This window comes from Pan paniscus, chromosome 12, assembly GCF_029289425.2.
Source record: "Pan paniscus chromosome 12, NHGRI_mPanPan1-v2.0_pri, whole genome shotgun sequence".
Lineage (NCBI taxonomy): Eukaryota > Metazoa > Chordata > Mammalia > Primates > Hominidae > Pan > Pan paniscus.
Window position 1 is genome coordinate 24,357,709 of NC_073261.2, and position 14,918 is coordinate 24,372,626.

The following is a 14,918-nucleotide window of genomic DNA, read 5'->3' on the forward strand; positions in this document are numbered from 1 at the left end:
AAACTAATATAGCCCCGTATGATTTTTATAACAAGAAGAAATGTTTTTTAACAAGCTGAAAGAGAAACTTTCACTAGGACTGCACAGAAGGGCACACCAATATGAGATTCAGAAGGTGACCTATAACTGCTTAAAGCAATTTAATCAATTAAGAAGGCAGCACAGTAACAATTTTTAAACAATTTTATTTCATTGACAGAGAAAAACCCTATTTTCATGCACTGACTTTGTTAGCTGTTGCAAATTAAAATAGTAAAACTTTTCCTTATTTGGTATTATGAAAACCACAGGTGGTAGCAGTCTCTCAGAGGACCCCCCCCCCCCCCCGCAATGTTTCCATATTCTGGTGTTACTTCCCTGTTTAATCCCTTCCTACATTGTACCAGTGTTGGTCTGTGTGACCAATAAAACATGGCAGAAATGATGGCGTGTCACCTCCACTATTAGATTATAAAAGGCAATGCAGCTTTTTCACGGACTGTCTCTCGCTCCTGCTCCCTTTGTTCTTAAAGAAGACAGCTGCTGTATTACGAACAGTCCTATGGAGATACCTTTGCAGTGAGGAACCGAAGTCCCCAGCCACTGGTCACATAAGTGCACTTAAAGTGGATCACCAGCTTAGCCAGACCTCCAGATAACTGCAACATTGGCCCACATCTTCAGTGCGAGCCGAGTAGAGGCGCTGAGCCGGAACCAGCAGCTGAGCCGCGCTTGGATTCCTGACCTACAGAAACAGAGTGAGATAAATACTTGTTGGTTTTTGTCACTAAGCTGGCGTAATTTGCTACATAGCAATAGATAACTAATGTACCCCAGTGGTCAAAAAAGATTATCCCTGCCCCAAGCAATTATCCATGTAAAATAAGCATTAAACTCAATAGGTTCTACCACAGGACTTCTCTTAAAAATCGAATCAAGAGTTAATAAGTTCGGCATAAAATCAAAGAAATTAACTTAGGTTTTAGGAAACTCTTAAAAGTCAACACATAATTACCACTAGACTCCACTGGGGCAAAGATCACAGCCCGTGTCCAGCACTGTCTACTGCTTAACTTCATGTCTGCCACACAAACATACACAGAGTGTTCTAATAACATTTTTAAGAATAACTGATCAGATGAAGGCATAAATTAAAGGAGGTGGATAACACACAAGTTGTGACCTATTGTTGCTTTTTAAATAAGGCATAATAGTTATAGTGAGTGCCCTTTCCTTGGCAAAGTTTTAAATAATTTTTGCTTTTTTATCTATGTGCTTTTTGGCCTACCCATCCAAGACTTGGTAGCAACTCACAACTCTATTTATCATCCATTGCTACTGATCCAGGTCACCTAAAAAAATCCCAGGTGTTTTAAAGAAAATGAATAAAAAGACCAACAAGTGATGGTGAGCAGGACATTCAGGGTTTGATTAAAAAAAAAAAGTGAGCCTGCCTGAAAATGGCATTGAACATCTGAAAATTTCGGTGGTGATCTCTCATGTTGCTCCCATTTGAAACTTTGTGATTAAAATAATCACTTCAAATTGCACCTTGCGGATACACTTTGCAGGTGAGCCTTGTGGAATAACAATGAGGCCAATGCCGTATTGAGTCTTCACTATCACTCAAAGATGAGTTTCCTAAGCCTCTTCTAACTGCCTCTGTCACAGGAACACACGCATCAGGAGTTACTTTGGGTTTTGCCTCTTGGCTCTTTAAATCAAAGCTTATCAAGGAAGTTTGTGCCTGTGGTGTCATTGACACCTCTGCCAACTATTTTTTTTTTTTCAATAGACCAGTAGCAGGAGGAGAAATAAGTAGGGCTCAAACTCATTAAAACTGATTGCAGAGGCACCTGCTAAGTAAGCGCTATCAATACCAATGACCTTTGATCAGATCTCTGTGTTTCCTGCGACAGTTCTATGAGTGGCAGATGGTACCATTAGGAAAGAAAGCAAGAGAGTCACTGGGAGAAAGGCAGGGCATGAAGCATTTGCAACAACATGCTTCAGTGACAACAAGCTCTCACTGCTATTTTAGCCACCAAACACCCCAAAGGCAGTAGATTCATGGGGGGGAAATCATGAAAATATGTTGTGGCAAATGGAATTTATCCTTTAATCATTGTCTATTTCCTCTCTGCCCTATTATAATTCTCTATCTATATGTCTACATATCTAAATATTTTGCTAAGTGGGAGGAGGTTTCAATGGAATAAAATTGCACAGCTGTGCTCTTGGAAAATTGCTTTATATATAATAATGAATAAGCTCCTTTTAAAGTTTGGTTATTTAAATCAGACAAGCCATCTAACATTTCATTACTTAGTGGAACCTTTTATAAACCCTATGATATAAATAACTAGGCAATAACAATCACAGAGATGCATTTCTTCCTAAAACTAGATTCAAAATGTTGCAAATAACTGGTTAGTTTTCATGAATATGTGTGTGTATATGTGGGTGAAGAGTGAAAAAAATCTGAAAAAGATAAATTCAAATTTAAAAAGAGATAAAGTCAAATTTGTTGCCTGATTATTTGGCTGTATTGTGCTTATGTGAGTAGAGTGATGATGTCAGAGTTTAATATGATCTTAACTAAACCTTTATTGCATTAGTTACCAAAATACTGGAATTCCAGTGAGTCTCCTGTCTTAAATAAGGTTGCCAGACAAAAGAGAGAACATAGTTAAATTTCAGTTTCTGATAGATAACACATGACATTTTTGTATAAGCATATCCCAAACATTATACAATATATACTTATTACATGAGATATTCTAAAAACAAATCCATGTTTATCTGAATTCCAAATTTAAATGGGCTTTCTGTATATTTGCAAAATGTGACAGCCCCGTCTACCAATTCTTGTAGGCCATAGCTTATTGGATTTACATAACTACTGATAACTTGTTATACCCATATATTTGCTATTTAACAGACAGATTTTTAAGGTTATTTCCTATTCATAAATGGTTCTTTTTATTTTCAATCTTTTTCTTCAAAACTTGTATACTTTCAAAATACAACTTTTGAAAATACATCATATGGATGAAAAGACAACCTGAAATGAATGACTAAAAGTATTGATTTCATGTTGAAATTAAATATTACCAAAGCTGTTATTTATTATGATACTGCTTAATAATAATAATCTGTAAAAACGAGAAAGCGGTATCACAGCATGTTCTGTCACAGCAAGATAAATATGTGCATTTCTGTATGGATTCTCCAGCTAACATTCTCGAGGTTGCCCAACCCTTAGAAATCTAAGCCCACACAATTGTCCCCTTTCCAAGGCTGATGTGGCCTCCTAGCAGCACTAAGCAGAGTCGCCACCACAATACCCCTGTGAGTGACGTTGAAGTATCTGTACTAAGTTGACATTCAAGAAAATATTTTCCCTTAATCTTACAATGTTGTACTGTACTAAACGTGAAGAACATGAGTGATACTTAGGAACACAAGGGATGCCTTCCTTTAAATACGAAGTAGCATACATCACTGAAATACACAGTGTGATTTAAAAAAATATTCCCCTCAAGCCAAGGGAGAATATTATATAAATTTTAGGGGCCCCTGTTAACATCTTCTTCATCTAGCTACATTTAAGGACTATTCATGATTGTGTATCAAGGGATTGTGTTTAAGTCAGTAATAGAAAACTAGGAGGTATTTATCTCTCTGAAGACTTTTTATTTTAAAGTACTAATAACAGTTAAAACTTGGAAACTAATTGTTCAAATGTTAGAGAATATTTAAATTGATATTATAAACTTCTTAAAAACTACTAATTTAACCAAAAATAAAATACTTATTTAGGAATAGGCGATGAGAAAATGCAAAATACAAAATTGCATTTGATTAATAAATGCAAAATTGTGCATGAATAAAACAAGTTCTGAAAGATTACGGGCAAAATAATTTATACTTGCTGAAGTTGAAGAATTGTAGTTAAATGTTTTATTTCTTATAGTTTAAGCTCTAGCCATGTTTTATCATATTAGTTTTGGAGTTAATAATTATTTTTTGAATTATGTTTTCATGGCCTATGTAGTATTGCTGGAAACTACATTCACATATTAAATATCACCTTAAAACAAAACAGTGGCTTCCAAAATATATTTCAGAGTTATTTTCATCCTTTAATGTATTGTGATAATTCAGTGTAATGTCCTTTGAAATGTATGCTTTCTGTGTCTATTCCATGTGCCATTTAATCCCAACAATGCCTCATTAAAGAGTCATAAATAAATAAGAAATCTATAAGCACTATCATTTTATATTGTATATTTTAGCTTGAATAAAAAAGCCCTTACATTAGTTGTATCAGAAAATCTGTAACCAAGTGTTTGTGCTTACAGGGTAAAATAGCGTTAGCTAATAATTATTTACTAAAGAATGTTGTCAGTCTTCAGTATAATGGAACCAATAATACTAGAACTACAAATTAATGTAGCAAAGCAATGATTTTGAAATCATAGCAACATTTACAAGTTAGAATATGTGTCATTATAATCTCTGTGAGACAAAATACATATTGAACCGATAATTGTGCATGCCACACAAAAAAGGTGTTACGGTAAGTTTAAGAATACCAGATAACTAAAAATAGCAATATATTATACCAGATTTAGAGCAAAGAGGCATGTAACAGGTAGATGTACAAGCTAAGATCTGCCTCAAATTTTAGTGCAGTTCTGGGTTAATGTTTATTGTGAAGTCTAGTTGATAGTCAATGCTAGAGACCCCTGTGAGAGTAGCTATGCAGCCTTTCCTCTAGAAATAAGCATCTTTCCAAAGCATCAGATGGTTCAAAGTTAGGTGTTAGAGAGAAAAGGACCCTACTGCATGACTCTTACAAGGTGATTAATTTCTGACATTAGGCTCTTTATCCCAACTCATTTCTTTATTCTCCTCTCATGGAGTTTAAAGAATCTCAGTGTTTGCATGCTTTATCTGATGTCTCTGATAATTTTTTCTAGATCTTTATTTCAGAGTAGAGTTTTGCTTCAAATTCTTTGAACGTCAATAGTTGTCTCTTTCATTGACTGGTCTTTAGAAGCCACAGTTCACTGTGTTCCATTCCCTGGAAAAGATCGTTTAAGAATGTCAGCTGGGATCCATAGCATAGTATAAAATGAGTCAAAAATCACACCAAGTATAACGGAATCATTCTGTCTTGATTGCAGTGGTGGTTACATGAATCTACACGTGTGATAAAATGTCATAGAACCATATACACACATTGAACCAATGTGAATTTCCTGGTTTTATATTGTGCTATACTTATTTACTTTGTAAGCACTGGGGAAGACCACGTGAAGGGTAGAAGAGATCGTCTTGTCCTATCTTTGCTACTTCCTGTGGATCTACAAGTATTTGAAAATAGAAGGTTAAAAATAATCACACTACATAAATTATGTTTTTTTCTTTACAAATATCATGACTTTGGCTATTTTTCCTTCCTAGCAGGCTCCTGCACTCCAAGAGTAGTCCTCATTATACTAATTAATCAGTTTTCACTACTCCCAACCACTTTTCCCTTCATCTATTCAGCTGCAAGAAGGTGGGGACATCCAACATGAAATATAGAAGTAATCCATATATGTTGAAATCAGAAAGTAAAATGCTGGAGAATCAAAAGTTAAAGAAAAGATAATAAATTGAATTAGACAAATAAAAATTTTGAAATAAAATACAAAAGGAAAAATAACTTGGGAAATTAAAAGATGGATATAATTGTGAAAATTCAGAGAAGAGAAAATTTCAGATTTGTAAGTGTCCCAGTTTATCTAGTCCATTGGCCCCACATGGACAAAACTGTGGAATTGTTTTACAAGAAATGTTAACACCTATCTAATAATTAAAATTACTGAAAGCCAATAGGTAGGCCAGGAGGTCAGAAAACTGGTAGACCAAAGACATAGTTGAAGAATTTGAAATAAATTGTATCCTGAATTTACAATAATAGAAGGTCAGACAAACCTGGGTTCAAATTCTGGTGACTCACTCACTGTATAACCTTAGGCATGTTATATAGCACGCCTTTAGGCCTCATCTATAAAAATGGAGTAATAGAATACATACTAAGCACTCAGTGCCTGAAAAAATGTAATGCATTCAGTAGATGTATCACAATATCATTAATTTGAGCAGTGTTTCCCAAATTGTATCATTCATTGCAAGAAACTAATTGTCTCACTAATATAGATTGGTGTCCTACAAAAAACAAACAAAACAAAACAAACACCCATACAACTGTTACCTTAATTAACAAACATAAAGCATCTAATACACTGTGTTCCCCTCCTGAATTTTCACCACACAAACTAGAATATTAAAATTACTGAAGTAAATAATCTGTGTAACTTTAACACAGCATTTCCTGAGCTTATTTAATTACACAGCTGTTTAAGAACCTCTTGTTCATCTTTTGAGGCACGGCCCTTGTTCAAAGAGCTCTGAAAGATCATTAAGGACTTAGGTTTTTCAAACATTTTTAGCAGCAGAACTCATTTTTTATAACTCTTCTATATAAAACATATAGAGGCAGTGAATACTTTCCTCGGGCAGTTAAAATCTTCATTGTCTGATAGATTGTATTTTGTTTGCACAGTACCTAAAGCAACTTAACCTGTCAAGGAAACAGTTTGAAAATCCTGATGTAAATATCCCTGTGCTTCAGAAAGAGCATTCACCTGAATCAGTTATTTTCAAATTCAGGTCTACAGATACATTCTCCAAGATATTTTAACATATTTAAAAATATTTTAAATTTAATTTTAGTTATTCTCTTAAAAATCAAATATTCTGAATCATCTGTGGTCATCTCAGGTATTCAGGAGAATTGTGTGGGTAAAAGACCAGTGGGTTATTTTAGTATCAGCTCTTGCATGGAAAGAGCTTGGAAACCATCACTTCCATTATTACTATTGAAAGCTAGAAAACTAAAAAACAATTACTTCTTTTAAATTTATACATAACTTAGGTTACTACAACCCTAAAGTCTAGAGCCATAGGCACATCCTGAGAGATACAGGATCCATTATTTGCCTGTATGGAGCTGAAGCCTCTGGAATTCATGAACTGGTAGAAACACATGAAATTGTGAAAAAGTACTGGAGGTTGCATGTGAACTAGCATGGGAGTGAGAAGCTCCAGGGGGCTGCCGACGTGGAGGGGTGGTGGTGGCAGGGGCGCTATACTTTCACAGACTTTCTCCACAGGACCCCTACCACAGTCTCATAATGAAGATCTGAGAAGAATCTCCTCATTGCCCTGACTGAGGAGGAGAAGAGTAACCATTGTGAGGCACTCTCAAACTTTTCTCAATACCAGAAGCCCAATCTCCAAGAAGGAGGACTCCTTCAGAGGACAATTCTGAAACTTCATCCCAGAGGAAATAAATTCTGCCTCACTCCAGCAAAATCCAGAATTTCTGTCTCACCAAAGGGAGGAAAAAAAAAAACTCAAGAACAAAAATATAGTCAACCAGGAGAGGGTTTCAAAGAAATAGAAACAACAACAACAAGAAGAAAAAAAACCCACTACAGCCATGGAAGGAAATGGGTAAATGGGGAAGACGGTAGACCACGTATAAGCGATAGAAACAGTTGCGAAGATCTCACTCACCCCTGAGACACAGGCCCACTGAAAGAATGAGACTTTAATTAGCATATGACCTCACCAGCAAGCCTCCAGAATAATAATAGAGAGCTAAAAGAGCTGGAAAAGGCACAACCTTTCTCTGGAGAACAATAAAAATGCCCCAACACCATGAGAGGAGATAAAAACAATAGAAGATTATAAAATCTCTGGTACTTATAGCTACAACAAACATGAAATGCAGTCCAAATTTCCATACATATTAACATAAATCCTCATATTAAATGTCTCTGTAACTCAGTACCCATTACCTAATACAACTTGTTCAGTTTTCAAAAAATTTGTACAAGGCATATCAAAAGACAAAACGAAAGCAAACACAAAATCACACACAATCTGAATTGCCAAAACAAGTGTAAGGATCAAATTTACATAAAACACAGATGTTGGAACACAAAAAATTTAAAATAAGTATGATTATTTTAAGGGTGCTAATGGAAAATGGGTGCAATATGCAAGGCTAGAAGGGCAGTATCAGCAGAGATGGAAACTATCAGAAAGAACCAAAAGAAAGTGCTACAAATTAAAAACCAGGTAGCTGAAGATAAGAATGACTCCAATGCATTAATTAGTAGAGTTAACACAGTTGAGGAAAAGAATCAGTGCAATAGAAAATAAGTCAATCAAAACTTCAGAAACCATAAGGAGGAGAAGCATACCAGAAGAAAAAGAAAGAGGGAATAAAACTGAAGAAATATTTGAAGTAATGATAGTTTAAAAAACTCTTCAATTTTAATGACAGGCAGCAAACCACAGAGCTAGAAAGCTCAGAAAACAAAGATGTTAAATATGAAACAAACAAATGAAAAACATAAAAACAAAACCAACCTAAGCATATCATATTTAAACTTCAGAAAACTAAAGGCAAAGCTAAAATCTTGAAGAGAGAGAAAAACAACTTACCTATACAAGAACAGGGATAAGACTTACATGAGGCTTTTCTTCAGAAATTATTCAAACAAGAAGAGAGTGATGTGAAATATTTAAATAACAGAAGGAAAAAAAACCCTACAAACCTAGAATTCTATATTCAGTAAAATGAATATTCAAAAGTGAAGAAGTAAAGATTTTCTCAGACAAATGCAACTGAAGGAATTAATTAATTGCCAGTAGACTTGTTCTTTAAATAATGTTAAAAACAGTTATTTAAGCAGAAACAAAATAATATAGGCCAAAAGCATGGCTGTGTGTCACAAAAGGAAGGGCAGCTGAGAAGGAATAAGTTAAGATATAAAAAATTTTTATTTCATTATTCATAATTGATATAAAAGATAATTTTTAAACAATAATAATTTACTGGGTAATTATAGAATTTAGGTAAGAGAAATGAAAGCATCACCAGAATGGATAGAAATATTAGGAATATTCTGTTATAAGGTAACTACTAAACATTCAGCACTATAGTGTCAGTTGACAGGTGGATTTGACATTTAATATTTAACATTTAAAAATATTTATTATAAATGGTAGGACAATGAACAATTTTAAAAAAATAAGTAACACAGTAGATAATATAGAATTATATAATCAATTAAAAGCAGAAAAGGCAGAAAAAAAGAAAACAACAAATGAAATCAATAGAGAATACTTACATAGATGGTAGATTTTAATCCAGTTATATTTATAATCACTATAAGTGATTATAAGCCATGAAGTGTAAGTGGTTTTAAGATAACATTTGAAAGAGCTTATCATATTTATTTAAAACAAGAACAATAAAATCCAACCATATGCTGTCTCTAAGAAACTCCTTTAAATATGAAGACTCAGATAGGTTAAAAGTAAAGAGATGGAGAAAAATATACCATGATGACATCGATCAATAGCTATATTCCAACAAGTAGACATCACACAAAGAAAAATCATCAGGGATCAAGAGGGGCATTACAGAATAACAAAAGTGTCAATACTCCATGACATACAATCCTAAACATGTACAATAAGTCCTCTGTTAATGCCATCCATAGGTTCTGGGAAACCACTACTTTAAATGAAATGATAGATAACAAAACCATTTTTCCCCTCATCAATGTTATAGCAAAATGACATTGAAGGAAATGATATTATGTGGAGACCTGCTCTATGTTGTGTTGCAGTTTCCAAGAACCCATGGACTTCACTAAATATGGACTTACCATATACACCTAACAACATAAAATATCAACACATAAAAAGAAAATTGAAAGAACTACAAGGAAAAACAGTCAAATCCACTAATACACTTTGAGTCTTCAACATCTCTCATTAATTACTAGAGCAAGCAGGTAGTAAGAACAAATACCCTGAACAGCAATAGCAAACAATGTGATCAAATTGACCTTTTTAGAATGCTCCATCCAACAACAGTAAAATACACATGGAACAGTCACTAAAATAGATCACATTCTGGACCATAAAATGCATTATAATAAACTTAAAAGAATAAAAATCATACAAAGTATATTATGAGGCTGCAAGAGAATTAAGCTAGAAATTAATAACAAAAAATATATCTAAATTTTTGAAAATATGTGGAAATTATTCACTTTAAAATAACTATGGATTAAAGAAGTCTTAAGATAAATTACAAAATATTTTAACTAAATAAAAATTAAAATACAACTTATGGTTTGAAGATGAAGTGAAAACAGTATTTAGAGGAAAATTCATAGTGCTAAAATGCACATTATAGAAAAAAAATCCGAAATTAATAACATATGTTTCCCTGTAAGGAAATTAGATTAAGAACAAATTAAGCCTATAGAAAGCCTAATTAAATGAAGCAGAAAAATTAGGTAATTTTTATTAAGCCAACCAGAAAGAAGAAAATTATTAATATTAGAGTGGGAACTAATAAAACTGAAAACAAACAAAAAAACTGGTGAAAATCAACAAAGCTGAAAGCTATTTCTTTGACAAGATTAATAAATTTGATAAACTTCTTTCCAGGCTAACTAAGAAAAAAACATAGAATTCATAATCAGTATAGAGGTTATTGATCCCCTGGCTCAATAATCAGTGAATTATTACAGACAACTTTGCACCACAAACCTATTAAATTAGATGCAGCGATCAGTTTTTTGAAAGATACTAACTACTAAAATTAATTAAAAGGGAAATAGAAAACATGAGTAGTCTTACATCTATTAATGATTTTAAATTAGTAGTTAAAAACAAAAGACAAAACCAGGCACGGTGGCTTATGCTTGTAATCCCAGCACTTTGGGAGGGCGAGGTGGGCGGATCATGATGCCAGGAGTCCTAGACCAGCATGGCCAATATTGTGAAACCCTGTCTGTACTAAAAATACAAAACTTAGCCGGGTGTGGTGGCACGTGCACTTGTAGTCCCAGTTACTTGGGAAGCTGAGGCAAAAGAATTGCTTGAACCCAGGAGGTGGAGGTTGCAGTGAGCCGAGATCGTGCCACTGCACTCCAGCCTGGGTGACAAAGCAAGACTCTGTCTCAAAAAAAAAAAAAAAAAAAAAAAAAACCACCACCACCACAACAAAAACGAAATCTAAAAACAAAACAAATAAAACCCACCATGTCCAGGGGTTTTCTCAGGTAAATTCTACCAAACACTTAAAGAAATAATATAAATTCTATACAATATCTTTGAAAAACAGTAAAAGAGGAAGAAATACTTACCAGCACATTTTAAAAGACCTACATTTGATTGGGCATAATGGCTCATGCCTTTAATCCCAGCACTTTGGGAGGCCGAGAACAGCAGATAAGGTAAGGAGTTTGAAACCAGACTGGCCAACATGGTGAAACCACATCTCTACTAAAAATACAAAAATTAGCCAGTCATGGTGGCCTGCGCCTGTAATTCCAGCTACTCAGAAGGCTGAGGCACGAGAATTGCTTGAACTCGGGAGGCAGAGGTTTCAGTGAGCCGAGATCAACATTTGAAAATCAATGTATGTAATTTACCACACCAACAGGCCAAAGAAGAATAATCATATGATCCTATGACTAGGTGTAGTAAAAACATTTGACAAAATCCAACACCCATTCACAATTAAACACTCTCAGAATACTAAGAATAGAGGGTATCTTGTTCAACTTGATAAGGGACATCTACAAAAAGCTCCTATAGCAAACATAAATAATAGTAAGAAATAGGCTGCTTCTCCTCCAAGATCGGGAACAAGACAAGAATGTCTTCTTTCACCACTTCCACTCAACATTTTACTAGAAGTCATAGGGAGGACAATAAAACAAAATAAATAAATATATAAAGACATAAGAAATCCACAGCTTGAGAAGAAGGAAAAAACTATATTTGTTTGCCTGGGTAGAAAACCCCAAAGAATAAAAAATGTGCTACAAACAAGGGAGCAAGGTCACAAGATAAAAGGTGAATATACAAGTATGAACTGGTTTTCTATATACCAGCAATGAATATTAGAATTTGGATATTGAAAATAAAACACAATAAACACTTCTTTAACTCCAAAAGTATTAAAGAAATACTTATGTATAAATCTAACATAATGCATTCAGAATATATACATATACATGAAAAATTACAAAACTTTGGTAAAAGAAATTAAAGACCTAAGTAATTTTATTTTTTAATTTTTATTTATTTATTTTTTTGAGACGGAGTCTGGCTCTGTCTCCCAGGCTGGAGTGCAGTGGTGCGTCTGGGCTCACTGCAAGCTCCGCCTCCCGGGTTCACTCCATTCTCCTGCCTCAGCCTCCCGAGTAGCTGGAACTACAGGCGCACACCACCATGCCTGGCTAATTTTTTGTATTTTTAGTAGAGACGGGGTTTCACTATGTTAGCCAGGATGGTCTCGATCTCCTGACCTCATGATCCGCCCGCCTCGGCCTCCCAAAGTGCTGGGATTACAGGCGTGAGCCATCGTGCCCCGCCAGACCTAAGTAGTTTTAGAAATGAGTAGAGACTAAGACTATAAACGAAGGACACTATACATAATCAATGTACTTTAGTTGATGAAGTTGTTCCCCACAAAGATCTGAGTTAACGATTTTAAAACCACTGCACATGTAAACTGGCATTGAACAAATAAAATGGGATGGATGACGAGGAGCCAGTTCCTCGCTGTCAGACTAGGATAGAACAGGTAAGCCAGGGGAGAAAGCTAGAATGAACCATGTGGTACTAGATTAGATTTGGGAACATCAGTATAAACTCACGTTTGCTCAATATAGATGCAAATAAATATATATTTTACAAGTAGTTATAGACATATGTGTTTACGATGATTGGAATTCACATATATATGGGCTAGTTTTCTCTGTTAAGAGAGACTAGGGCAAACCCAGTCCTGGAATCTTCAATGTGTATGATTAAATCAAGAGAATGATTAAATATGGTACCTGTATCTGAGGTTCAAATACAGTAGAGCAAAGGAAAGAAAGAAGAAATAAAAAGGATAAGACTTGAAAGACACATGCCAAGCAATCTGAGGGCAGAATCCTAGAGCTTTTGCATTTTTTCTCCACGATTTTACAGTTTTCTCACCCACACCAAATTTACCAGGATATTTTACGAAGGACCTTTATTGAATCTTTCCAGAGAAGTCAACTTAATTTTTATAAAAACAATCACCCACTTGATTTTTATATTCAAGTTTATTTGATGAATAATTATAATGGAATCAACTAATAATAAATAAACACATAAATAATGAAATGACAATAACAAGCACTACTAGCTGGGAAAGATTGGAAAGGAACACAGCCCCTCATTGATAAGAGTTCCCTCACCTGGGGCTAGCATCAGAGCAGGCTGTACAGCAAGAGAGTCCAACGGCCAGCACTTAGCAGGCCCCAGCATCTGCCAGTTTTCATAGAGCCAGTATGGAATGTCTGCTGCTATTCTGAGAAGCTGGCAAGTGGTACTGTATTAGAAAAAAAAATAGCGTAAGCAGCAAATGAAACCCATAACGTCCTGGAGATTATTGCTGAGGATGAAACTGAACTTCTTTAAGTAAAAAGAGGAAGTTGATTGAAATAAAAAGATTATATGGATGAAAGCTGACAAAACAAATATGATGGTTAATGCCATGGGATGCCCAGTGGTGAAATTAGTATTTGAATCAGTTGACTCAGTGAAGATGGTGTCACTCCCCAATATGGGTGCGCATTATCCAATCTGTTGAGGGCCTAAATAGAACAAAAGGCAGAGAAAGGAGAAAAACCTCCCCTTTTCTTAGGCCTAACCATTTGAACTGAAGCATGGGGTTCTCCTGCCCTCTGACTGAGATCTACACCAGATTGTCTGTCTTGGTTCTTTAGGCCTTCAGAATCTGATTGAATTACGCCACTGGCTTTTCTCAGGTCTCCAGCTCACAGACAGCAGATCATAAGAATTCTCAGCCTCATAATTGTATGAGCCAATTCCTTCTAATCCCTTCAGATAGATAGATAGATAGATAGATAGATAGATAGATAGATAGATAGATAGATAGATAGATGATAGATAGATAGACAGCTAGATAGAGATGTAGTTATCTCCCATTGGTTTTGTTTCTCCAGAGAACCCTGACTGATAGAGTAAACTAATATAACAAAAATTCATCAAGGTGGTATAATAAATTTCATATATTCAATTCTGTATAAATTTCAGCTTGACCTTCTTATATGTCAAAAAGAGCCGAATAGCAGCAGTTCCATATAGTTTAACCAAAGACTGTAGTATATGTTCATGCTGTAGAAATAACTTGGTAAAAATGGAATGTTGATGTAGAAATATATGGAAGGATTCAAGATGTAAATTTCATGAGAACAGAAAAAGAAAACATTTTTTAAGAAAGATGGTTTATGGTACACTTTCTGAGCAATCAAACTTTTTGAAAATATTTTCAGTTTTCTTTACTGATAAACTTTTTGTGCTCATGAAATGTTAGGTTTATATACCATACAAATTGCATATCAAACAGTGTATATCACAATTTTTCTACAAAAACTTAAAGGATTTATTTTAATTATCTTCTGACTAGAATGTTTCAGAGAAGTCTAAGATTATCATAACTGTTACGCCATTCCAAGTAATCTGTTTTACGTTTGTTTTGTTAATTAAAAAATTATTTAGTTCATTGAGAATTATTTTGTCTTTTTTGTTTGTATGGTCTATATAATTTTACTTAACAGCTATTCTTGGGTAATATTTTTAATTTGGGAAAAACTTTCTTGCTTTGAGAATTGCTTGTGCTTCTGTTGTAACTTTTTTTTTTCTTTAGGAACACATGCAAACTTTCATTCCCTCTTCCCCACATCTTTAACTTGCTTACATCTGCTTTGTGTAGAAAATTC

The 14,918-nt window shown here is 34.5% G+C and overlaps 1 long non-coding RNA gene across 1 annotated transcript in view; it reads right to left on the bottom strand.

Moving 5' to 3' along the window:
• Positions 1–345: 345 nt before the first annotated feature.
• LOC129397121 (uncharacterized) overlaps positions 346–14,918 on the bottom strand; it is a 57,261-nt gene continuing 42,688 nt past the window's right edge. Inside the window, exon 3 of the long non-coding RNA XR_008624301.1 lies at positions 346–724. This is a non-coding gene — a long non-coding RNA (uncharacterized LOC129397121). The remainder of the gene's footprint in view (positions 725–14,918) is intronic.